The sequence below is a fragment of the Zonotrichia albicollis genome, chromosome 6, assembly GCF_047830755.1.
Source record: "Zonotrichia albicollis isolate bZonAlb1 chromosome 6, bZonAlb1.hap1, whole genome shotgun sequence".
Lineage (NCBI taxonomy): Eukaryota > Metazoa > Chordata > Aves > Passeriformes > Passerellidae > Zonotrichia > Zonotrichia albicollis.
Window position 1 is genome coordinate 35299970 of NC_133824.1, and position 27710 is coordinate 35327679.

The window sequence follows — 27710 nt, forward strand, 5'->3', positions numbered from 1 at the left end:
GCTAATGTGTTGCTGATACTGCATTCAGAAACACCCCATGTTTTTTGTGATGTTTCTCTCTAAGTACAGCTAATCCTGCTCAGGCATTGTTTTGCAATCAGAACCTGAAACTGTATTGCAATATTATTTCAGCAGTCTGCAGTAAAGGTAGCGTGTTGTTTTTACAAAATTATTTAGATTTTATGCTGTAGTGTAAGCAAAGGATAGTGTTGTAGTATATTTAATTACCTTTATTTTTTCTCCTCCTGTTTATGGCATGGACTTAATTTGGTTAATTTCCCTGTCATTTAAACTTCCACTGGCATATTTCTTTAGTTTTATAGATATTTATCTTGGTAGATATGCTTGAATGGTAGTGTTTCCTGGATTAATTTTTGGCACAAAGGCTTTATCCTATCTCCAGTTCTGATGTTTATTCCAACAGGATAATGTGTTTTTGCAAAGCATGGAGACTCGTGTGTTAGTGGGCAGCAACCAGCACTTCAGAATTTGGAAGCTGTTTCTAGAATCTCCACCTTATGTTGTCTAAAATGGAAATTACTTTATTAAAAATAACTTGATTCGCCTCAGTGCACCTGTTTCTATGCAACAGCAAAGGCACCTGTGTCCTATTAATACTTACATTATGCAGCACATTTGGAAATGTTATAACTCAGGTGGATTATCCTCCTGGGAACCACACACATCGCTCCTGCCTCGGCTCATTCTCTATCTATATGTCAAGTTGTTAAATGATTTTTGGGTTACTTCAATGTGTTTGCAGCTTGAATTCTTAAAATGTGCTACTCAGGCAAGTAAAAAGAAACTTATTCCAGATGGCTGGTAGCAGATCTCCATGTTTTTCTATATTCAAATTGTCCAACATCTTTTTTGAATTCATCCGTTCTTTTGTACTGCCATTTAAAATGAGAGGTACGTAACTGGTAGGTCATCTACAGTTGCTTGTGACTAACTCAGACTGTTGTTCAGCTAGAAATTATAATGTCTCTCATGCTGCTTCTTGTCAATTATTTTTGTTATAGTATAAAAGGTTTTGGAAATCCATTTAAGATGATTTGCTATTTTGTTATTGTACAAATATTAATTTAATTTTTACATTAAAATATGACAACTGCAACTCAGGCATCAGGTGACTCCTACAGAAAAGATGAGCAAGAAATTAACTTATTTTGCCCTGAATCTTACTCATTTAGCTTTAATGCTAATAATTTAAATTGATATCAAGGCTATGGAAGTAGGTTCCATATTCCTTGTTAGTTAAATATGATGTGAGACTTTTTATTTTCTGGTGTGGCATCACTGTGTATGGCTAGAAGTAGTATACCAGGAAATGGCTAATACATTTACTTTTCATATTTAGTGGGGAAAACTGACTGTGTGGAGTATTAATCCCACCTAAGTTATCAAACTCAATGGTGATCATGCAAGATCTTTATTTCTGCTGATTTAGAATAATGATTTAGCTACTTCATAGTTTTTTCTAATTCAGTATTTTGAAAGATAAATCTTACTAAATCGGTTTTTGCTGTGTTATACAGCAAGGAAGCCTACTCTGAGTAGTATATCAGTCATTCATGATGATTTGGACTCTGCTGAAAGGGACCTGAACAGGATAAGTAGGCTACCTCCACCTTCAAAAATAAAATTAATATAGTAACTAATCCCTGACATATATTTATCTAGCCTGTACTTAAAACCATCACCTAGATTTCAACGGACCCCTTGCCTGACAGGTAGGCCATATGAAATCTCACAGAACCTGATTTTCCTTTTTAAAAATGTTTGGGCCTTTTTTCTGGTTGTAGTAGTTATTTTCTTCCTGTCTTCTAATGACATATTAAATTGATGAAAGTTTGAACTGCTGATGTCCTTGAGAAGATATGATTGTTTATTCGCAGTGCCTTCATTGTATTTGTTTGGTTGCAAACATGAATAATAATTATATCCTGACAGACATGTTTTTTAACCAGATGTCTTACATGGGAAGAACACAGTAACAAGTGTCTTTTCCTTTCTTTGAATTAAAAAAAAATGGCTGGCGTAAAATGTATGGAGAAAAAATAGCTTGTGTTAGAAGTGCTATCAGTTGTGTCAGCACTATAGCAATCATCAGCCAGTGAGTGAGGTTAGTAAGGAATATTTACCTGCTGTCAGAGTAGTAAGGACCTTGTTGGTTTGTTGTTGTCTGAGTCCCATTCCAGAGCCTGGAACAGTCTGGTGTTATGCAGTGAAATGCTTGCAAGTGGTTGTAAGTGGTTGTTGGGAGAACTATGTAAAACAGAAGAACTAATGTGAAAGATTGTTATATATCTGTCGTAGCTCCAATAAAAGTTCTGTTCATATAGTGTTCTTCTTAGCAGGCTTTTCAGGAGCTTTTAATTAATTAATATCCTGTCATTTCTTTAAATGGTTCTTACATGTTTTAGTTCACTGGAAAGCTTGTGAGACATTCTGTTTGCATTCTGGCTAAAGAAAAGAAAATTATATCAGTCTCCAGGGCAGCCAGTTTAGATAGCATTACACACTAACCACCACTTTTTTGTTTTTCCTGCAGAAATTAAGCTTATTATTTATTCTCTTTTTTATTGCATTTCTTTGAAAAATACATTTTCACCTACTTGCTCTTTGCTCTATGTAAAATGGAAGCTGATGCTGTATGTAGAGCAGATGCCTTCATTTCTCAGAGTATTTCAACTGAGATCCAAAATCCAAATGCTTACATGGAACAAATAATTTTATTTATTTTTTCTGATGCCTTCCTAGATGAGCTCCTTGTCAAATCCTGACAATTTGTGAAGACTGTACATTTTAGTAGAAGGTATACTCTGTTCTCATGAGAGTGAAAACGTGTATGACAACTGCAGCATATGATGTATAAAATGGTTGTGTTAATGTGCTAACCATACGCCATGTCTGCTTTTACCGTGTTTCTGATTATTCTTCTTCTTCTGCTGGAAGCAGAGAATTCGTGACCACAGTTGAAAAAGTATGAAGTTAATTTTTATTAAATATTTCTTTTGAGATAAAAAATATTTAATAAAGGATCATGATTTGTTTGTAAAATAAATCTTTTTAAAGACTAAAGGACTGTTGTAATTGCCAACATACAAACCCCAAAGTGGGTTAGCAATAGGATTTGTAAATGGACTAAGTCAATACTATGGATACAGGATTTTTAAAATCCCAGTAATATGCTCTTTTTCTTGTACAGTTTCCAAAGCAGAAAACTTCTTTTACTGTTTATATACACATTCATTTATGAGATTCCTTCAGGACTGGTCTTTCTGAGTGAATCAGTGTCGATGATTGTAACTGTAAAATTAACAATTTTAATGTTGGTTACTAGTCTGCCTCTGAAATTTGTCACAAGCCCTATTCCTAGCAACAGTTTGAGTATTTAAATATAAAGTCTTTATCTTGAGGTAAGAATTAACTGAAAATATAATAATCACATTTACTGGCTTTTGGGTCTGGTTTTGATATGTCGTGGGCTTGGCTTTTTTTTTCTCTACTCTTAAATTTCTCTAAACTAGAACTGAAAACTTGAAGTTTTCACTACTAGAGACAACTCTTCCAATTCTTTTAGTTTGTATTTTAGGATTCTTGTCATATCACCATTCTGAATCAAGTCTATAGCACATTACAGCATTTTAAATTGACATTTGGTTCTGCCATATGTCATTCTGTGTTGTGGCACACCAGAGTAATATCATGCTTTATCAAGTTTATCAATACTTAATTTATCCTTAATATAGCTTTGTCTAATCAATCTATTCATTTGACTTATGCTCTTACTCACTAAATGCCAGAGCACAGACACATGGTTTCTCCTGGAAGATGCTATTTTGATGCTGTAGTTTAGGAGAAGTTTAGTAGTGGTTTAGCTAAAAGGTAATTAGGTAATTCTATTGCATTTTAGCATTTCTCAGATAAAATTTCAAATTGATTGATTTGGACATTTTACCAACAAGCTGCAGGGATTTATCTAGAAGACTGAAAGGCTAAGGTTTGAATGTGTAAATTAAATTAGTGATTTTTTTAATTTTTTATTTTTAGGGGTTTTTTTTGTTTTAGTTAGTTCCTCTTTGTTAGTGTTGCATTTATCTGGCCAGAATTACCTAAATATGACATTAAGGCTGTTTCCATCCATTTGGATTCTAATAAAGTCAGGGCAGGGAATCAGAACAAAATTCATCAAGAAAAATGAAGAGGCACACCTGGTTGACAATGTCTGTACCCCTGTTATATCTCACAACTCAGCAAAACAGTTTTCAGAAAGGCATTGCTAAATAAAGTTAAGAAGAGCAGGTAGACAACAACTATAACACATAAAACAATGTTCTAGGGAGGTTGTATTTTTTATAATATCACAATCTTTTTCATTCTTTTAAAAAAATGCATTTCAAAGTGGCTAATTAGGATCTGGGTATGGGAAAAAACATTTCTGGTCTGCAGCGATTTGCCCATTCAATCATGCTGTAAGAAACACTAAGCATAACAGATCAAATAAGATGGAAAATTTCTAAGACAAAAAGACATGACTCTATGGAAAAGAGGTTGATTTTGCACATATCTATCTGGAGGCTAGTTGTTCACTTTGTTTTACTGCTGCCTTGGCCAGAATAAGTCAACACAACAAAAATGAAAAGTTGTCAATACTGGAAGTATTTTACTAGAAACCAAATTATCTTGAAAATGAGCTGTAAATGCATAGAAGGGGAATATGTAAAAGGACAGGAATTTTAACTTTTGTAATTATTATTGTCACCTCTAGGAGTGTCATGAATAATTTTCTTCTGTTCCTTTCATTTGCTCTTGCATGGAATGCTATTCTGACTGCATGTTATGGAATGTGGAGGAAGTTCAGTCTGTCCTTAGAAATATAAAGTTAGGAAATTTTGCTGTCTGGTCTGTATTTTCCATTTAATGTAACCTTTTAAAACATACATATGTACATATCCTTTCAAATGACCTATGGAAAGGACGTTTTGAGAATACCATGTGAATATATTTTCACAATGGATAATTACTTCAGGAGCCTGAGTTTTTAACATGATGCATTCTATTCTTTCTTTTATCTGTTGGTCACTAAAAACTTAATCTAAAGTCCAGTAAAATGCATAAAAGTATTTTTTCCATTGTCTTTCCTCTAAGATTACAGTCACTTGTGTAATGGAAATCAATTTTTAAAATATGTGATAAAAATCTAGTTACTAAAATACTTTGCTGACTGATAGGGGTTCTTTCACTGAATATTTTTATCTATATTTTGATCTATATGGATCTTAGTAGATGTTAAATCTCTCGTTTCCTGCACTGAAACTGCCTTACCTGTATCTTCTTTCTCCACTCCAAAGAAAAAACCATAACAATTAGGTCAGTAATAGATAGCCTTAAATTGTGGTGATATGATAAACTCATATTTATTCCTAGAAAGGTTAATAGTTGGGAATATTTTGTAGGAAAATGATGATTCAGAGACCAGAATGGAAGAGTATCAGCAGACAATCAATCCTTTCTAATAATTTTTCATCCCTCAGTGTATCTATCATGTAAGTGTTCATTTAGTACTTGTGAATTTAATTTTTCATTATATAGAAACTTGTTAATGGTTGTTAAATGGCTTAGGAGCCTAATTCTCATAATCACAAATTAATTAAATAAGTAGAAACCAGAAACCCATTGAAAACCAATTAGTCTTAGGTCTGTGAGTGCCATTTACACTACAGAAAATAAAATTTATGCTTCTAAGTAGTTTAGGCACTTGAATATTTTTATGCTATTTCACTGCTAAAAAACCGACACAAAATTTTCTGGTATCATTTATTGAATATGTGATAAAGATTTATGTGTAATTTTCAGTTGTTTTTAAACACTTCATATGAATGAAACAGGCGTTCTACTCAGTAAATTTTGGGTCCAACAGGCATAAAGAGTTGGGTAAATTCCTGTGTTCTGGTTGAAGATACTTCATCATGAGAAGACACTTGATTTCATTGGGACCTCCAAGCCTCAAAAGCCTTACACATTTCCTAAAAGGGGCATGACTAATGGTGAGTTCTGTGTTCTGTTTATGAGTATATTACGAAGGGAATGTAGCAAAGAGGAGTAAACGGCTAAAGAAGCTCCTGGAATTGCCTGCACATAAATTCATTCCAGCTTTAATACTGATTTGATCAATAGTGTGTTTGCAGGAAGCTTGCATGTTGCTCTTGTGACTCCTATTCTTGGATTTCTTAGTGGTAAAGTTCCAGATCTCACCAACATCTAACAGCGTGAATGAACATCTGCTGCCCTCATAAACTTTTGTTAGCTATCTTCCCTGGTGCCTCTGAGTGCGAGCCTGAGCATAGCCTTGGAGAGGTATTACATGGGGCAGATAGCCAAATTAAAATTATTTACTTATATAGCACAGATACAGTATTACATCTGCACAAATCAGTCCTAAAACTACATAATACAGAGGAGGGGGAAGAGAACTGTGGCCTGATGTATAAAAATGTTATATTGAATTATCTTATTAAAAAAAAATTCCTTAAGTGGGAAAATCTAAGAGTGGTAAACTTTAATACAAGTGTCTTAAAATAAGTAGTTCTTACCTGCGATTTTTTGCATAAATGGAAGACATGTATTATGCTGGCAACTCTATATGCATCACAATATATAGTGAATATATATAGGTACGTATACACTGAGGGAGGAAGTAAAAAAATAAGCAAGTGTGTATGTTTAAATGTTTGTTCCTGAGAGCTTCTGCTTTCAGAAGTAAGTCTGCTTTTCTCAGTCATAAATATAACAAGTATTGTTACACAATTTTAAATATTGGAGTATTCCAATAACATAAAGCCCATTATGAAAAATGGATATTATAACACCTTATAAATAATATTTTAAACTAATTATTTATGCAAAAACTATATGGGTATAGATGAAATGCACAGTATTTCTTTAATAATTTGCATATTATCTTCATCCAGTAATAGGAATTATTATAACTTTAACCAAAATAATATCTTCCAAAAAGGTCCTTCACAAGTAATATGAAAGGAAGCTTTTTCCTAAGACCAAAAAAGATGAAATTTTGATCTTCTTTTTGCTCTTCATATTTGAGATACATATAACAGATGGGCAGGGAGGATTGCCATTAATTGTTAAATCCATTTAATGTGAAATGGAATAAATATCAATGCATCCAATGTGGTATTTTCAATCTTTACTATGTAGTTTTTCATTGTATTTTCTGGAAATGTTAGAATTGCAATATATTTAAACAAAAGATTATTGGCAGTATAGAGCTTCATCTATCTCCTTTCTAAGCTTCTGGTCTAGTGAGAAGACAGGTGAGGGCAGGATGGCCCTCAATGACAGGCTGCTGAAGGATCCTATTTCATCTGTATTGGGTATGGCAGCATCTCAAATTAATAAATGCAGGTAGTCCAGGAATATGGACCTATTTGAAATTAATCCAGTTGTGAGCCACAAGTGTCACAGGTTTCAGTGTTTGTCCAGCTTGCTATTAACAAAAGTGTGCTTGGAACAAGACAAAGCATAGCATACAGATATTCTAGGACTTAGTCCATGCTTCTCTAGCTAATTAATCAAATACTGTCTTTTGGAAAGCAAATAAATCAGCTCCTCAGAGAAATGTCGTCTTTTCTGTTTCACAAAGTACTTGCCCTAAAACTCCATATGAAACTGTTTAATGCTAGTAGACAACAGTCGCTCTGCAAAGAGAGGAAGTCTGTAATTCTTATGCAAAAAATCCTCCCACTCCAGAGTGGTTTACTGTGTCATTTCAGAAATCTGTCTCTAGTCTATGTATTTTAATGTCAATAGAATATGCTTCTGTTTTTTATCCTTAAACGTTTTGGCAAACATGAAAGTGATCAGTTGACCATCTGATAGACTCAGTCAAGTTGCCTGTCAGACTTCTCAAGTTGCTGACTCCATCTGGTATGAAGTGAGGAAAACTGACTGAAAAGAAGTTCTGATTTTATTTTTTGACTCTATAACCTTTTCAGCGAGTTCAAGCCATGAATTCAAACCAGCCATAAGAAAGGCCAGGTAATTACTTTGTGATAAGAAGAGCAGCACTGAAGGATTTGCCTGGGGCTCAAACACTGATTGTCGGATAAAACTCAGCAAAGTCCATGGCCCCGAAGGACTGCTGAGGCTGGACTGCTGTAGGCTAATATGCTTAGAGGAAAGGTCAGGCAGTTGTGGAAGCCTGAACAGCAGACTGTCTCTGAGCTCTGTGGCTGGCAGTGTTCAGGAGCTGAGTGGGGAGCACAAAGGGATTGATTTAAATGAGTTAACTGATTCCGCTTTTCTTTAGGCCCACATTCCCCAGACGTGAGCGGGTGTTTGGAGTCACTGCAAAGCACTGGAGCTCTAATGTGAGCCTCCTGCATAATTGGAGTGCGACATGAATATTGGATGTCTCAGGCCCTGAATCTAAAAGTTTGCCCCCATCCTTATTTCATGCAGTTACATTATAAGGAGTGTTTGGAGGAGGAAGAAATTATTTTTTCTCTTCTACACATCAGGTTATTTCTAGGAAAATAGTATTCTTGGTTACATCCTATTACATATTGGCCTCCCACCTGATATAAGTGGCTAATAGTTTCTATTGGCAACCACTGAAAAATCAGAGAAGTTTTTTTAGCTTTGATTTATGAGAGAAGCCAGAATAATACTCAGGAAGAACATAGTAGAGGTTTCACTTTCAGTAATTCGCATCTCTGCCTCATTTCATCTGAGTGCAGTTAGGAACACAGCCAGGTGCCTTCAGCATAGCCACAGCCTTCAATAGTTGCTTCCACAAGCAGTGTTAGCACATGAAAGGATGGAGGACTGCTGGGATTCCTCATAAATTTGTAAATACAGTAGCTTTCACTTACTTGAACATCCTGCTTTTAATATTGTGTAAGAAGGACAGACTAATTAGTAACGCTGCCAAAAGTAGGTGGTCATTTAAAACTTGTCTCTACCTAATGAACTTCCTTTGTTACCAGTGTTTGGTTTAGGTTGGTTTTATTTATACTGAACTTTTTTTTTTTTTAATCACTTACAACTACTGCAAGATATAAACATTTTTCATCTGGGAACAAATTTGTCTTCTAAATAAAATTAATCTATTGACTAGATTGCTCTCCTAGTCTGAAACTGCATTTATCTTCTTAATCCTCTCAATCATACATTTAAATATGAATAGTACAGCTAGCCATTGCAGAAAAATAGTTGGAGGACATTTGTCTGATTGTCTGGGTAATTTTGCAAGATTCTCAGAATGCTATTTGAAAATGGCAGTTGGTCAGGGTACGAAATTCTGCTCCAATCATAAAAGTATTCTTCTTGAAAGAAAAAAATTAAAAGAAAAAGGGGTTTATGTACCACTATTTTCCTTTTCAGCAATCTTGTTGTTCTCAACCATTTCTGCATCTTGCATTATTGTTCTTTTCTATGTCCTCTTCCTTTATCTGAATCATAGGAGATATTTTAAAACCTACTGGAGTGGAAAACTACAAACTAAAGAAAACTTCCTTCTCTACTGAAACAACTGACTCAGAAGGAATCCCTGTCACTGGCTTCTTTCCTGAATTGTCTAAATAGCAGACACATCTCAAAACAATTTGGAAATCATGAAGTTGAGATCTCCACCTATTTTGATGTAAATCACTAAACAGTCACCTGCAGGTAGTAATTTAACTTCCAACCTGACTGGTGGTTGTGAATGTACCCAGGAAAACACCTTCAAATGGGTTAACTAAATGAATGTTTATATTTCACATCTACTGTTCAGTCTCACTCTGGCATTACTTCTTGATTAGGTTTTGAGAGGTGAAATGTTCCCAGTAGTTTTATGTATTTCTTTGCCTTTAATTAAAGACTAAATTGTACCTTCTGTTGCCAACTCAACTAGTAACTTCAATGTGAAAAATATGAAGACTCTTTAGTCCCTATGAAGTTTTTTGAGTGGAAATAAAGGTAGAATATGCATAAATCTTGAAAAGCTTCCACATATATGTTAGAATTGCAGTTTTACTGCTATCATCTCAACATGGATTTCTGACAGATAGCTACTTAATGGACCTACTGGAAGGAAGGATAATTTTTGTATTTAGTTTAGGAAAGAAATGGAAGTAATTTTTCTTCACATCAAAATAATATGGGCTAATGACAATTATATTCAGCAAAAGATAATTTGTATCTCATTGGAATCTTATTATTTGTGTTTTAAATACATACATGCATATGTATACTTATACATACATATATATACATGCATATATATACATATACATACATACATACATACAAATATATTTATTTTCTCAGTATAAGATTGGAGCTTCACATAAATCTCAAACCTTTAGTCTCCTTGCTTTGCCCTGACTCAGAAAACTTGCAATTCACTTGTTTGGGGAAATCTGTAGGTGACCTAAAATGTTTTTTTCCTTCTGGAGCATTTCAGTATCATTCTGCTTGCCCCATACCTCCTAAATAATGGAGGTATGGGGCAAGCCGAATGATATTGATATGCTCCAGTGATTGGAGCTTTTTACTGTTTCAAAAAAATCCATTGATTTTTGTTTGCTTTGGTATGACCATGGATTTGCTTATATATCAGTAGATAAAGTGACAAGATGAGTCTTTGAAATGAAATAACATGTCAGCTAGGTTGCAGTTGTATGTTCATGGGAGATGTTAATGCCAGAGCGGAACATATGGCTGCTCTCTTTTGTGAGGTACCATAGTGTATATAGGAAAAAAACCCCAAAACTAAAAACCCCAAAGTTAGGAGGAAAAAGGTCTTGCATAAAATATGAACATGGCCGAAAATGCTCTCTCAAAATAACAGAACTGTAACCAAAATAACTGAGGGCATGGTTGTCACCTATAGGTTTTTCATGTGTGGAGGTCATTAGCAGTTTTTTCTGGTGTGTGTGTGCAGGTACTTGCAGGCTCTGGTGCTCATGCATACACAGCAGAGGTTTTAAAAAGCACTCTGGTGCCTTGAAATGACTTCTCGGAATGAGTGTCTGTGACAGTGCTAAATGTTTCCTAGCAGGGGAGTGCCATAGGCACTTTTAATAGAATTTAGAAGCTGATAGAAAGAGGCAAACTGTATGCTGAAATCCTGCTGTCTGTCTGCAGCACAAGTCTAGCAGACGGGAACAGCAAAACCTTCTGACATTCAGTAAATCCCGTAAGAGGTCTCCAGAGGGATTGCTTCTAGGAGTTGAACCATAACCTTTTCCTCTATGAGCATCACAGCCCTTGTCTCACTGCAAAAAATTCTGGCCAGTGCTCTAAACTTGATGTTACCTATGACATTGGCATCTTTTCCTTGAGAGGTAAGAGAAACATGCTAATCTATTTTATAGACAGGAAAGCCTGCTATCTGGGACATATGGAGTGCTTCCTCCCATTGGCTTAATAGTAGAGGGTTTTCTGTAGTGTTGTCACTACAGCAGTGCATATAATATACTCTCAAGTACGAAACCATAATTGCTGGCCTGCCAGTCCCTAATGCAACTTTCTTGAGAAAAAAGTATTTGTGGTGTTGTGATTCTGAGGGGAAAAGTGAGTGCTGGCCTATTTGGTGCAGGTGACTTCTGAGAAAATAATAGAATAAATGATCCGTCTATTGTCTGCAACTCGCTTTCCGCTCCCTGAAAATTTGCTAAATATATTGGAAGTATTCCAGGAATAATCTGGATATGTTTTTAATTAAATTCTCTACTGCTGAACTGAGAATAATCAGCAGTATTTATCAAATACTATAGGTGAGGTATTTCAAATGCAGACTTTTGAAATTTTGAAAATATGGCTGGCCTTGTTTTACTGAAATTTTCTGCTCCTGAAAATGAAGAAGGATGTGTTTTTCCAGGCTGTGGTGTTGAGTACAAAATGAAGTATTTTCATGAAGAAAATCAGGACAATATTCATGTCACTTATCCATAGCAGAGATGCATCCAGAAAGTTGCTTTGCAGTGAAAGCCCAAAGAGTTTTATGTATCTGCAAAGTTAATGTAGCAGGGTCTGACAAATTTCTCTGTTCATGACATACAGCCGCTGACCCTGGAAATCTGGAAGGATCCTTCTCTCTAAGGCATTATTATTCATTAGAATAGAATATTAATTAGAATTAATAAAAATATAATATTTTTCATTAAATGTTATAATTAAAAAAAATATTGACACCAGTAATGATTTGGGCCATCCCTATGGTGCTGCTTGAATCAAGGCACTCTATGAGACTGTGATTCAACTTCCTATATGCTTAGAATTCTTTTCAGTAAAATTGGAAAGCTTTGCTTTTGGCCCAACTAGAGAGTTCTCAGGACTTTAGAAATAAGAAATAACAACATTTCCTAAATGCAGAAGTCTACTTTCCTTTCTACTCTGGTGTAATTTGGAATAATTGAAAGTGGAATGGCTGGATATCAACTCATATAGTCTGAATGTCCATGTACCAGTTGGTATTTACTTCTGCTTTAAGCCACACTCTACTCAGCTAAAAGTTTCTACCTATACATTCTGCTGTTTTGATTGTAAGCATTAGGAACATTTGCAGTCTCTTCTGTTCACTTCATAGTCGGTAACTTTATCAGTTCTGCATGTGCCAAATACTGCTCTGCAGCATCTGGCTGTTAAGCTGTTTTATCTCCCTGGGAGAATTTTGCTTTAAACTCATGACTAAGAATCATATAAAGATATGTCCCAGACAGATGCCTTTCAACTTGCCTAAAATTTGATATTGATGTGTATAATAAAGTCAGGCTACTTCTCAGAACTCTCCAGGTCATTTAGGCTCTCCTGAGCCCAAGGAAAGTTTGAAGACATCACTAATTTCTGTGTTTCATCTTGAGATCTTCAAAACACAAGATTTATGGCATAATTTTTTTTCCACATTTGAATCTTGCTGCTTCAATGCTTGTAGTTGTGAAGACCAAAACTATGCATGTGTCTTGAAAGGATATATGAAGCAGTAATGAAAAGCTGGTATATATACATGTATGTACTTGGCTAAATACACTGAAAAAAATTCCAATAAGAAACAATATGAACATTGGAAGAAATAAGCAGGCAATATGTATTCTTACTGTTACCTTTCTAATTATAGTTCTCAGAAAAACAAATGTTAAAGCAGAAACATTTTCCCTGTTTCTAAACTGGAATTTTTCCCTATGCCTTTTCAGAATAATTTTTGTTTTGTTAGCCGTGTTACAAAGGGGTTTCTCCCTCTTGAAAAATGGCATAGCTGTTTGAGAATGACAGGAAAATTTATCTATTCTATGCTTAAAACAACTATAGAACTTAATTGGTGACTAAATGCAAACTTTTTCATATATTTAAAATGTGAGTTTGCTTAAAACATATTTGAAATATGTGTGGCTTTAGATCAAATTACACAATGCTGTCTGATTCCAAAATATTCTTTTGCCTATATACTAAAAATGTGAGTTTTGTGGTACTTCTATACCTACCTAATATAGATAAGGTAAGCAGACTTTTGTTTCTAGAAGATATAAAAATCATGGACAAATAGTAAAAAATGTGAGTATTACCAATATTATATTGGAATGAACCAATACGCACTATTTTATATTTCTTATAAAGAATGTTGGAGTGAGTGAGGGGGAAAAAAAAAGTTGGGGTGGCCTGGTACAGGTTTTTGGTGGAATTTAACGATCCAAAATGGCAACATGACCGTACAATGAAGCTTGATACCTTTTCTTGTAGAGGGCACTACAGTTTGAGAAGTGTCTTCTTGTTAGTAAGTAATTCTACTCCTGGGACACAGATCAAGCAGCCGCTAAAAAGATAACCCGCTTATTACTGCAAAAATATACACTCATTACAACACATTACAAAATACCCATGACTTTGGAAATCATTTGGTAGTTGTATCATTCCATTTCATGGTAGGGGATGTGCACAAAGCAGAAAAAGTCTCTGTGGTACAAAAAATTTTGAAGAGAAGCTTCACCTGGGAACGGGTCCCACCATGTATTATATAAGTGTTGAACAATAATCAACAGTTGTTATTTTTGTGTAAACATTATTCTTCCGTTTATTTAAAGAGAACATTTTTTCCTATCTCAGTTTATCATGTTAGGAATTCAGTTGTTTGTCTTCATCATGTCATTGCTGCTTCACATGTCCACCCCATATTACCATTCTATCCTCTTAAAAAGAGCAAAGAATAAAGATGAAGGGAAAGAATGAATGAGGAACTCTTACTGTTGTATGCAACAGGTTTTTTTGTGGGCTATTTGAGGCTTTTTTCTTTTTTAAAATTGTATGTTCTGCCAAGAGGTTTAGAGAAAACAAGCCTTTTCAATACTCCTGTAAAATAACAGGGAGATGTATTTTTTTTTAGTCACCAGCTTTTGAAGGGAAATTACCTCAAAATAATTATTATATTGGTTGATTTTTATCCTATTTATTTGGTGTACTATAAACATTTTTAATCCACTGAATGCCAGCTAAAGCCAAAGTAGTTTTTCTTTTTTCCCATTTACTGTATATCTGTGATCCTTATCTTAGTGGTTTTATTCTTATATTCATCATCAGCCATAGTAGATGTTGCACTTTTGTGCTGAGGGTTTCAGTACAAGTCTTTTGAGGCTCATGTTAATGCTGTCTAGACTGTTTCTATTTAAATTGTGAGAATGTGACCTACTTTCATCTCTGTCACTGCATCTGTGGATTCTCCTCTTCATGTCATGTTAATTCATCCAGGTTTAATGATTGTCCTGCCTCATTAGCTGGGCTTACAGGACACATATGGGAGACCTCAGCCAGGACAAAACTCATTTCTCAGTCATGCCAAGAACATGTCACTATGTTTACTATGCCCTTTGTGACCCGGTGATCCCAAGTAAATATGCCTAGTAGTTATTATTAATGGTTGCTGAGATAGATTTCACAAAGTTTAAAAAAATCACTTATGATAGCCTGTCCATCTGTACTTTAATGATGAATGAGTCATGTTCACTCCTATGCATGCAGATTCAGCAACAAGAATTGAGTTTTAATGCTCGCTGATTTTTCCTTGGAGTACTGAATAGAAAAAATGCCTTTGGCTTTTAAACTGTAGCTTGATGCTACATTTCATTACAGCTTTTGCCAGAATTTGATGGAGTTTTTTGCCTCTGTAAATGTAGACGTTTCTTGAATCTCTTCCACTGCTATTTTCTTTTTGTCCTGCTATCCATCAGTTAATTAGTACAATAGAAAGCATGTCAACATAATTCACTAAAGAAACTTTACTGGACATAAGATGTTTCAGGTAGCTGATCATGAAGACAACTGGATTTGTCAATTAAACATATAGATCCTCAGGAATATTTCAGCAATTTCATAGTGAAATTGCCTCAAACTTTTCTTAATACAATGGAGTTTCAGATCTAGTATTTTCATAAGCATTACTAATTTAAATATTAATCTCTGCATGGTTTAGAACATAATATTTCTTAATTAAAGAAGAAAATAGAAATATCCCAAATTACCCAGTGAATATATTAAGTTAAAATACTAAAATTTTATTAACAACTTACTTGATTTTTCTGTCCCCCAAGCTTATCACTGCTTATTTTGTCTAATTAGGGATGGTTTTCAAGGGGTTGAAGAGTGAAATTATTGCATGTTAAGGTGGTAAATTTGGCTTTGTTACTTAGTTGTTGAAATGTTGCAGGCTGTGGGGAGTTAACAGTTCCATAATGAGATTTAGTTGGTGTTTATTAATTTATTCTTCTTGTCATACTACAGTGAAATTGAAGCACAATACTTCTAAAAAACAGCAATGCTCATGCAAGATCAGAAAAATGTCCTGAAAGTTAGGTGATTAGGACCTGACTGTTGTGGAGCTTCAGAGAGATGATTCTGAAAGACATAAACATCCCTTGCCTAATGAGATGTTATAGGTGTGGTCAGTAAGTATTAGACTATAATTAGTTGATTTACTTATCAATCAGCTATAGGAATTATTCTACATATAGCGTGCTACAGGAGGTCTGCTGTATCTTAGCAGATGAAGTAGTCACTGTGCAAAGCTTCACTCAGGAGCCACAGACTATTTTAAATCCTCAAGTAAAAGTTGAGTGGTTTATAAATTGTTGCTAGGCCTTTTGGTAGGTTTCTACATGACTGTATTTTGCACTGTATAAATCTCTATGAATTAAGATCTTTGACAGCAGGAGTATGGTGTGGTTACTGAAATACAAACTGAGTTCAGCAGTCTTCAGTACATGGCAGGCAGTTGTCTTCATTACTCTACTGTTTAAAGTAAAGAAAAACCAGATCATCCCAAAACTAGAGAATTAACAAATTCTCATGGAAATTTTTTTAGAACTTCAAATCTAAGTGACTTTCACTGAGATAAGTAACAATCCTTTTTAAGGATTGCAGGGGGTTTTTTGGTTTGGTGTTTTTTTTTTTTTTTTTTTTTTTGGTTGTTTGGGCTTTTATATTTGGAGTTTTTTGGTGTGGCATTTTTTTGGAGAGAGTTGAATGGGTTTGTTGGTGTTCGGTGGGGATTTTTTGGTGTGGAAATTCAATTAATGTGAATATTTTCCATATAAATCCTTCTCAATATGAAACAGAGCTGCTATGAACATAAGTGTTCATAAGTCTCATTGTGTTTGGACTAGATCATCCAAAAGTGAGTGTACATTTGCAATTAGGCATGACTCAGTATTAAAACTGCAGTGTATTAGTTTAATTGTATATAAAATGCGAGAAAATGTAAAACTTAGAATAAGGTTTCTAATAGCAGAAGAAAAGCTTTCCTTCGTAGTTAAAAAGCCCCTGTCTTGTTAACATAACTGCACTAACAGAAAAAACAGGCATCCTGAAAGAATTTATTTACAGTTGCAAGTCCATCAAAAGGAGAAGGGACTGAACCCGAACAAGGCTAAATGATTCATTCAAGGAGTTCAAGAAATCTGGAATTTAGTGGAACACTGAGGGGTTTCCAAGTGCAAGCCTTGGATGCAAAGCTATGGGATATTTTTGAATACCAGAGCTCTCAAGACCCTGTTCGACCTCTGATTTATAGGTTGACATTTACAAAGTTTTAACTACTGGTTGGAAATATTATTAAAAAAGTCACTGAGATGAACTCAGTTATTTTGCAATTAATTTATTGATTAGAATTGTAGGTACCAAAAGTTTCTGTTTAAAACCTAATGGATTTGAGAATGGCATAGAACATATGGTATTTAGAATTCTTTTCCTCTGTGCTTTTTTTTGGGAAGTGCTCCTTGCTTCCTTATGTCAAGCACTCAGCAAGTGCACACGTCAGAATCTTTTTGTAACTTCCCAGAACAGCCTAAAATGGTTAAGTTTAGAGGAGTACACTTGTTTTCATTAATTCATTCTTAAAAGAAATCTGTAAAATGGAAAACAGATTAGATCGCAGTCATATATAAGTAGAGATGTGGCCTCCCTTACCAAAAATATCAAAGTGTCAGTGTAACATAAAATTTTTCCATATATGCCTATTCAGATAGTATGGCCTAAATGTTACACACAGGTTTTTGAGTTGTTTTATGATCAGTGATATGGGATGAGTTGAGTAACAGAATTTTTATTTTTCACTTTCTCTCCAGAGACATTTTACTCATTAAAATTCAGTTACAGGGAGTATGTGGTCTTCATACTATGTAAGATTAAAAGTCATATCCTGTAAGTGCTGAAAAAGCACTGTAGGGTGGTACTCAGCACTAATGCTCTTATTAAACCCAGCAATACGCTTAAAGATATTTTCAGAGGGTAGTTTTTTCTCTCCTAATAAAACCCACACAGGCATTTTCGTGGGAATGACAGAGACATCCCTGCATGCAATGGTTGTTTGTACCTTGTCATGCATCAACTTTTTCTCATTTCTAATGTAGAAGGAACAGTTGAAAATCATCACTCTGAGTCACACACCGTGACATTTTTCCATCTTCATTTTTTGCTGTGCTATTTATTGGGTTTTTTTCTCTGTGTTCTAAATTGCTGATCTAAATTACAAATATCTAGAAATATGGGTATCTGGAATGGATTGTTCAGATGATGTGAATTTAAGCAAGTGGGATTGAAGTGGCATGTGGTCTTTCATCCTTCTAAGACACCATAGTGTGTTTAATACAAAAGCTTCAAATGGGAAAAATTAATGAAAACCAAACAAAGAAAAACTGGATGAAAAATCATAATGTTAAGTACAGACAGAACCATCTGAATAGCAAATAATAGCTGTGCTATAGAATAATTTGGGAGTCACTTACCACTAAATCTCACAAAGCAATGCAGAATATGATGCAGAAAACAACCCAGAAGTACTTGATAATATGGACAAAACACTTATAAACTGATTGACACTTTCACAAGTAGTTTTTAAATGTGTACATGGCAATCTTGGCAAAATAATGTTATAGGGACAAGTTATTTCCTAAGGGCAGATTGTGTATCGGTTAATAATTAGGATTTTGAAGTTATTGAAAGAGTTTGCATTTTAACCTTTGAGTTTGAAAGACAAAAATTATGAATGCATGCATGTGCATGATCTTCCAGCTAATCCTTTAAAATTCAAAATCAAAAAGAAAAAGTACACTGTTGTCAAAATAAATTAAAATTTTCTCTCATTTTCTTTCTATTAAAACCAATTTTGAAAAAATAAAAAGGCACATTGTTTGATCTTGTATGCAGTGTTTCTGCTTTGGATTTCTGAGGATTTTAATGGAATTTGAAATTCAGCTTCAAAAAGGAGCTATTACATATCTTGGCAATGAGGAGAAAGAAGGTCTAGAGAAACTGGCATTTCAGAAAGAGCTGAAACAAGTGGCATTGAGAAGAAGAGAAGAATGAGGTATGGAAGTGGGGGAATAGTGAAATTTTTCAGCACATGAAAAGTTGTAGTAAGCAAGGGCAATCCGTGCTGAATGTGGGCAGGATATGTTGGTGAATATCGGATATGGTTTCTGTACGATATGGGTTTATACTGTGACACTTTTTTCCATGTCGTCATTGGAAATCTCATTCTAATATACACACTGAAATATTGGACCATAAGGCAGTAGAATATCTATTACTAAAATCTTCCTGAAAAATGTAGAGTGCTTATCAAAAAGGGTGACAGTCTACCTTGTGAGAGAAGGTAGAGCAGTAAAAATATTACCTGCTTAAAGGAACTACTTTTCTAAATATAAAATGGGATAGATGACTTATAGATTCAAGGTGAAGATTATTTTTACATTCAAACATCATAAAATTAATTTATTTCCAAATTTTAGTGTTTCTTTTGTATTGGCATTCAAAGTATGAACCTGTTCTTAGTTTTGAAATGGCAAATAGACTGGTTTGTACTACTGTTCTCACTTGAAAATATTCATAATATATTTCTGCTATTTATAGCCTCTTCTTCAGACCTTCAGAATACAAAACAGCAGTGATTTTCCCATAGATTACAGAAATGAGTTGTTTTCCTCAAATAGAAACTATAATAAAATAAATTAATTTAACTGGTGGCTTGAAATTATGACAGTGACTTTCAAGATGCAAACAAACTGTTTATGGTTATGTGGGAGCCAGTCCATGAAAAGTAAGTGCAAGAATATCACAAAATCACTCTGGGCTAAATATACTGAAATTTTTGCTAAGGGAAATTAATTGACTTTTCCCCCTGGTACTTACTTCTTACAGACATCTAAAGCATGGCAAGTCCAGCAAGTAGATGTGTGAAAATCAAAGATTTTACTCCAATTCTAGTGGCAAGGTGGCTATTTGTGGCAAATTCAAGTGATGTTAGAATTTTTTTGTTTTGTCTTGTACTTGTCTAGTAGCTTGAGAAGTATTCAAGGTTGAATTGATTTGCATGTATCAGTATTTAAAATAAGTCTGGAAAATGCAGGCATAAAATATGTGCTTTTTAATTTAAGGTCATACAAATACAAATGGTTGGAAAAAAGTCTGCGTGCAACCACTTTTTCCTGTGAAGGGAAATTACATGGCAACAGATTTGAGTATTATTAGAGTGGTTATTGAAAGCAAGGAGAAAATCAAGAGTTGACTCATGTATTGCTGAATTTACCTGAAATGAGGAACGTACAAGTTCGTTTATTTCTGTTTGATGATTTGAACATTTTGGAAGTAGAATCACAATCATGTTACTGTGCATTTTGAAGAAAGTTGTTCTTAAAGCTAGCAATTTTATCCCCCCACTCCTCCAGTTTTCTTCTGTTGCTGTAAATTAAACTACATTTTTGCTTTAACTCATACAGGTGCCAAGAATGATTTATAATAATAAGTGTGCTAGTTAGTCTTGCTTATTTTCTCCTATCAGCTGTGTTCTGGAGGAGATACAGGACTATTTTTTACAGTTATAATTTTTATTTTTGGGGAATAAAAAATAGAAATCACTCTTGCCCTTTTTTTAAGACTTCATATTATTTCCTTTAATTATTACTAACAGGGATTTTAAGAGTTGCTGACAACGCATCCTAACTCCTTAAATGACCTATTTAGTATAATTCATATGCAACACAGTAGGCATAGGTCAAAACATGTCTCTGCAATCTCCCAGTCTTTCAGAAGTCTGGTGTCACGTCCTATATACATGGAAGAAAGGTACGCACAGTGCATTCTGCTGCGTCAGTCTCGCCTTTATCAAAATCTGTACACAGGAAGTTCCTTGGCGAAACTGTGTTACATAAACCTCCTTAACAATACACAGTTCTTGTGGACAGGTAATGAGATAATAAGGAAAAAATTTGGTCTCCTTTTGCTCTAGTATTTTTTGTCAGTTAGTTTTGTTTCAGAGGCCTTGATGCTTTGATAGTGCTGGCAGGCAGCAGAGGAAGACTGTCAGAGTGAGACATCTCCATTGCTTGTCTGAACTTTGGCATAAGAATGACAGTTGTCAGGAAAAACTCAACATATATGCTGATCCCCAGTTGATTTTTCATGTCTTCTGATAATTTAGACTTCACTATCCTCATATGATACCTGTTAAATTTTGTCAGTATGTCTAAGTTATTTTCTCTAGGTTACTATTTACATCTATATTTGCACACAAAATTATTTTTACTCTGCTTATATGGGGCAGATGAAATAAGTGTATGTATACAAACATACTTATGTGTTATAAAACAAGACTAGCTGACAGTCATTTTATAAAGGTGAAAAAATATTTAGAATCATAGAATATTCTGAGTTGGAAAGGACCCACAGGGGTCACTGAAGTCCAACCTCTGGCCCTGCAATTCAGTTTTTCTTATGAAGGTAATTCTGACAAAGTATATGTGTATACATTGCTTGAGCAGGTCCAGTAGGAACTGGCTAGTAATCATTAGAAATATCTGAGAATAAATCCTTGGTGCACATTTGGCCTCCCATTTCAATGGACATCCACTATGTTTGACCACAAACTGTCTTTTGCATTCACAATTTTTTCAGGTATCATTCAAAAGCAGGATCTTTTTATAATCTCAGTAATTCTCTTTCTTATCATAATCATATCCTAAAATTGCATATTACTACATATTGTATTTTATATTATTTTATTTTGATTAAATTTTTGCTTAGACTTACATATCAGTGTATTAGAAAAACCTTTATGTACTTTTTATCAAGATTTTCAAACTTACCACATTTTCATGAAATGTCTTTTTAGTCTGGCTTCTAAAAATTCAAAAATATATGCCATATCTAGTAACAGTATAAATTTATGTTGGCTGAAGTAGGCCAGTTTCATCTGGAATGATCCAGTGTAATTTGAAATGGAAAATACAGCTACTTCTGACACATTTGGGTAAAAGTTATCTATATTAGTTATACTTCATTTATTTGAAAGACTGGGACTTGAGATGAACATTTTTGTGTTGGATAATTCATTCTAACTTTATTTTCAATAGTGAACAAATCCAGCACACCAGAGTACCACAAGGAAAAGCAGGATATCAATAAAACTCAGAGAATAAAACCAGATGACCCACAATGCCCTGTGGAAAATTTTGCATAAAGATCATCACTTCTTTAGCTAATAAACTTGTTGAGGTACTGGAGATACAGGTGTTGTCTCATCATTCTTAATATCTTAATCCCACTGTTCTGGTTTTAAGGTTGCCTTTTCAATATTTTCATTCTAAATTTAAAAATATAAGACTTTGTGTGAAATATTTCTAATGCCTAGATTAGCAGAGTGGGTGCTATTTATTCCTCTGAGACCCTGCAGTAGCTTCCTATTCAATAGACAATGATTAATATCATTGCAATGGTGAATTCAGTTCCCAGGACAGTATAGACAACATTCCTAAGCAATTCCTTCTCACTGTAGCTCCCAGTTTTCATATTAATAATAGGGGGAAACCCCCTAAAACTCTGGGGTGGTTAAAAAACAGGTAAGATACGCCAGAGACATTGTGGGCTCTTGTAGGTGTTCTATGTCTCTGCTGGATGTGCCTTGAGATACTTGTTCTAATCAGATATATTTTAAGCAGAACACTGGACTGGATGACCCCTTCCTTTCCAAAGTAGTGACTGTAATTTAATTTGTCCCTTGTAAATATTAATGGGAAAAAAAACCAAAAACATGACAAAACAAACCAAAGGAGAACACCAACAAAACCCAAACCAAGAATGTTCTAGGAAGAGTATCACATTCTGCAACAGTATATTTCCTCTCTTCTTTGTCTTTAACTTCTCTGGTTGTTCAATAAAACGTGTAAAGGTGAGGTAGTTTTTATAAAAAGTTTGGTAAAAGTTGTCAGATAACCATTCTGAATCTTATGAAAAATTAATTATACATGGTGCAATGCTTATTGAAAGAAATTGACTTTTTAATGAAGATATGAACATATAAATCCTTTCTAGTTTTCCTTTTTATATTCATCCTGACCTTCCCATATCACCTTTGTCCTCAGCCATGTTGTTCTAAATTGCTTGCTGTTCTAAAATTGTTTAGTGAATTAGGAAATGGTCACACACTGAGGAGCATACTTTGTACTGCTTAGACCATTGAACTCCTGAGCAAGTTAGAAAATTTTCTTCAGGTCCTTTGTCATCAATGTCTTTTGAAGAATGATAAAAAATGATGGTGACATGATGGTGACAGTATCGTCTTTTACCTACTAAAATTTTGAATGAAATTGAACACAAATCCCAATTCTTGCTGTTGATGTGCAAGTTCTGTGTGATAACTATTGCAGAACACTTACCAGAAGTTTTGAGGCTGGTATGCTTTGTGGGTCTGTGAGATGATTCCTATACGTGGATTGTAGACACACTGCCATGAAAAGACCTGCATCAGTACAACTTAAAGTGTGGGTGTTTTGTTAATTGAAAGGTAATAAGTTCACAGGGTTTCATAGATAGATAAATACTAAAATGTTACTAACAAATTGATATTCTTGATAGAGGAGCATGATAATTAGTTCCTCATAGTTTCCTTGGAAATGTGCTTCACCTCAATCATTACTGCTCAAACTCATCATCTAACAAAGAAAATTACCATATGATTTTATCATATTATCAAGTGCATTCTGAAATAAATATAATGAGTGAAGTATAGACGATGTTTCGAAGTGCTGATACCAACTGCCTGAAAGTCTCACGCAGGGTTAGTTACGATACACTGCAGTAATGTTTTCTGACCTGGTAAGTCTGTTTGAGGATTCTCTGAATTTCTGCTAAAGCCTTACTTTAAAGTCAACCAAAACCAAAATTCCCAAACAGAGGCTTTTACTGTGTATGGGAAAAGATAACAGAAAGAAGCAGAAAAATTGAAGAAGTTATTGCAATCATTTTAATATTGTAATCATTTTAAAGATGGGCCTGAAAAATGAACTTGCACATTGTGATTTCATTGTTTGCAAATACTTAAGAAAGCAAATTTTTGTCAGAAAAAAACATAGATTTTTGTTCATAAAAGCTAATTTTCAAATACATAAAAACTAAGTTTGATTTTTTTATATCTATAAATTGATAATTTCATATTCAAGAAATTCAGACTGCCTTCTTTGTCTAATTGACTCATTTGTTTTGTTTGCGTGTGTTTGAACCTGATGCCTATATCTGATTTCCTTTGCTGATTTATTTATTTTCATTCTTCCTGGCTGATTTTAGGTTTTGTATTTGTGCTCTCTTGGACCCTGCAAATTCTACCTTCTCTTCTTAACCTTTTTTCCACAGCGCAAAGCACTGTACTGACTTTGGTCCCATGCAACTTCTCGAGCATATGACCTGTTCTTTGTTCAGATCACTTTCTCCAAGACTGATATATCTTGTTGGAAAATATTTATTGGCTATTTATTTATAAATATTTATTTGCATAGAGAATTCTGACCACGTCAGGAAGTCCTTTTAGATATGTCTCCATTTGTAATGGATGAATTTTGTTGATAGTAACCAGCTGATGATCCCCTTGCTTGTGTTGCCAGATCCATTTCACAAAGAGCAGCAAACTTGTGCCTGGATTGTTACAGAGGTATTTTCCCCAAATGGCCTGTGCTTCTGCAGCCCCTCAGTGCTGTTCTGCACTGATAACGTGCATGCTCTCTGCTGTGCATTATGACAGTCTGAGTGACATGCCATGCAATGAATAATAATGTGTCATAGCTGCAAGTAGTTAGAGCTTCCCTCACTTCTAGCACCTCGCCTAATGTGCCTCTCCCACACAGTTTTGTGACAAAGGGCTGAGGTATATTTATATACTTGCTCTCATTTAACCAAAGCAGAAATTCTTGTCATTCTAGAGCTTATCATATAAGGTCTTCATCAGCATGGTTTCCCTATAAATATCCCACTTAAATATCTTAGAGAATAAAATCCCAAGGATGGGCATTGGTATAATACAGAACTAGCCCAGAGAAAAAACATCAATCAGTTTGCTAAAGTGGGAATATATAAAATCCAAGTATTTGAAGTTTTTTGCATCAAAGTACAGAAGAGGTATCTCAAATGTATCCCGTGTTAGTATTAGCATATTCTGGAAATAAATTCCCATCCATGAATAAATTGCCTAATGCATATTCTCTCTGCACAGCATTGCCCCAGTAATTATGACAAGCTGCAGTTTGTTTTGAGTTTATAGGGTTTTTTTAACTGACCAGCAGGCTTAATGACTGACTCATATCTTGCCATGCACTGCCTCCCACCTAATACCATAGTGACAAGCTGCTCGTTTTCTTCTGCTGAAAAGAAATAAGGAATAGAAATTAAGTCTTGCAAAAAATGAGATAGTTAGCAATATCAGTATGATTAAACTGACCTGGATGGTGCTGACTACCTGCAAGGTTACACATAGACCTTAAACATTTAGCATGTATTAATTTCTGTTATATTAGGAAACAAATAATTAGTATTCTTTTCCGGAAGGCTTCTAAAATTGAAAACATATGGAGTTAGCTGATTAATGCACTTAGACAAAATCTGTAAATCACAGAATTTTCCAAATTCACACTTTTGAGCACCTTGTAGAATATCTTTTAGAGATTTTGTTTGCAGAATAAAGTCAGGTTTTGTGATGTTCTGATGTTCCTCAGAAAATTTTAAATTGAAGAATTTCAGCAAGTGCAAATTCTTGTGTGAGTAATAATAATTTAAGAATTTCTGATCTTAAACACATTAATTTAATAGGAACAATGCCAATGCTGCTCTGCCTGCAAACAAGCAAAAAATCCTAAACTATCGAGTTCAAGGACCAATCTGCATCGATCTCTCTAAAAATATATAATTTCTAGTATCTAAAATATAGTTTATTTTCAAATATATATCTAAATTTTGTCAATTATTTCTCACACATTTTGGAATATTCTTTTAAATAAATAGCTATTCCTTAAGTCTTTCGAACTATCAAACCTCCGTGTCAATTACATTCAAACATGAAAGCATTTAGACATTTCAATTTTTCATGATAAACATCTATGTACATAGGTTATGTATCTCAAAAAAAAGGCAGACACAAACCAATTTTTGATTCTTCTATCTGTACTAGTCATGCAGGAAAAGAAACAGCAATTTACATACAATTCTGTGATTTTCAATAGCCATGTGAATTCTTAAAAAAATGCTAAGGGACCACAATTCTGTAAAATGATCACTTTGAAACCACATATTTATTGTTTGTTTTCATATCAATAAATAACAAGAGATAGATTTCTTTTTTGTTTGTATTTATTTTCCTAAAAAACCTGAGGGAAGGAGTATTAAATAAAAAAACAAACTGATTTGTGTTTAATTATCATATTTCTTGGGGCAGATTTGAATATGAAATTGAAACCACTTTTGAACCTTAATTTTTTGAGAGATTGTATTACAATTTTTCTTTGAACCTAATATTTTCTTCTAAATTTCTCTTCCAGAAAAGAAATGCTAGTAAAATGTACTGTATGTGCTTTAGTGTTATAGATGGTTAATTCCTGCTTCCAATTCTATGCCTTCATGGATGGAGTTACTAAATGTGTTTTCCAAAAGTGATGACTCATTGTAGTTGGCTCATCTTTGGAGAACACATTTTAACTGGAGCTGGATTTAGCAAATATTGCTGCGCTGCTTCTGAAAATAAGGCCCCCATGAAACATTTTAAGTGAAAGGTCATTTCCTTTGACCTCCTGATTTTTACAAAATGTGTTTTCCATTAAGTTTTGAAGAACTTTGGAGATTTTTTCTTTAGCCTCTTATTCTAATTTTCTTAATATTAGACCTTCTTATTGTTCAAAGACTATCAGTACTGTGATTTTTGGAGCCAGTAGTGCTCCTTATCTCTTACAGAATTTTTTTATATTTTAATAGTTCCACTGACATGCACAAAGGATTGTAAAGCAAATACAATTTAAAGGAAATGCAGCCTCAATCTAAGCTAGGAGAAAAGTGCAAGGAGAGAGAAATAGAAGGTCTGAAAAACAAAAAAGCATTTAGTATAACTCTGGAACAAATCCAGGTTTCTGTGCATCACATCTTGTGGTTCCTTTGCTTTTTTCCCCACACTCAAACAATTTATAATAATCATGATGTGCAGTTTCTTAAAACAATGTTACATCCCTTACAGGTGTTTTATCCCATTCATCACTGGAAGTAATCCCTTTAACAAGAAACTCTTCCCGAGACCTTGAAGATCAGATGTGATTCAGTAAGGTGAGTATTGATTTAATACTTAGTATTGATTTAATATTTAGTACCATTCCCCCTGGGAATGAAGTTCAGAGAATTTGTAGGAAAACTTAGCCTAAATTATCACTGAATAAAAAATAAATAAGAAGAAAATATTGTTTATTAATACAATAAAAATAAAATAATAATTTGAATATTTAAAATATTTTGTAAGAAAATAAATATTTAAATAATCATTATTCTTGCCATCACATTCACCACTTGTGACTGACAGCATTTCTTCTTATTAGGGTGTCTAATGTGGGGTAAATAAAGAATGAGAAAATTTCTCAACCACAGATTTTTTAAGACCTTTTCAAAGGATCCTGCCCTGATGGGGACAAAGAAGTTTATTTGTATTAAACCTGTTTCCACTCATTGTCTCCAAAATTTAGAAGTATCTTTTCCACTTGTAACATTTCCAGGGCTTAAGTGCAAATCCAATGAATATTGGTCTTGGCTATTCTTCTGCTTATAGTGCTTTATGAAGTGAAAGTTATGGAACAATTTTATCTTCTTTTTAGAAATGACAATACAGCAGACTAGGCAGGCTATTGGTCTGCTCTAGAGTG

General features: G+C 34.2%; 1 protein-coding gene across 8 annotated transcripts in view; it reads left to right on the plus strand.

Moving 5' to 3' along the window:
- Positions 1 to 27710, plus strand: part of LRRC4C (leucine rich repeat containing 4C) — a 484719-nt gene that overhangs the window by 359267 nt on the left and 97742 nt on the right. For 7 of the 8 annotated variants that reach the window (XM_026794930.2, XM_074543192.1, XM_005480138.4 and 4 more), the window contains one exon: positions 27038 to 27123. The gene's annotated coding sequence lies outside the window, so the exon portion shown is untranslated. Of the gene's footprint in view, positions 1 to 5926; positions 6054 to 27037; positions 27124 to 27710 lie in introns of all 8 variants that reach the window. The other variant, XM_026794919.2, reaches the window with a different exon arrangement.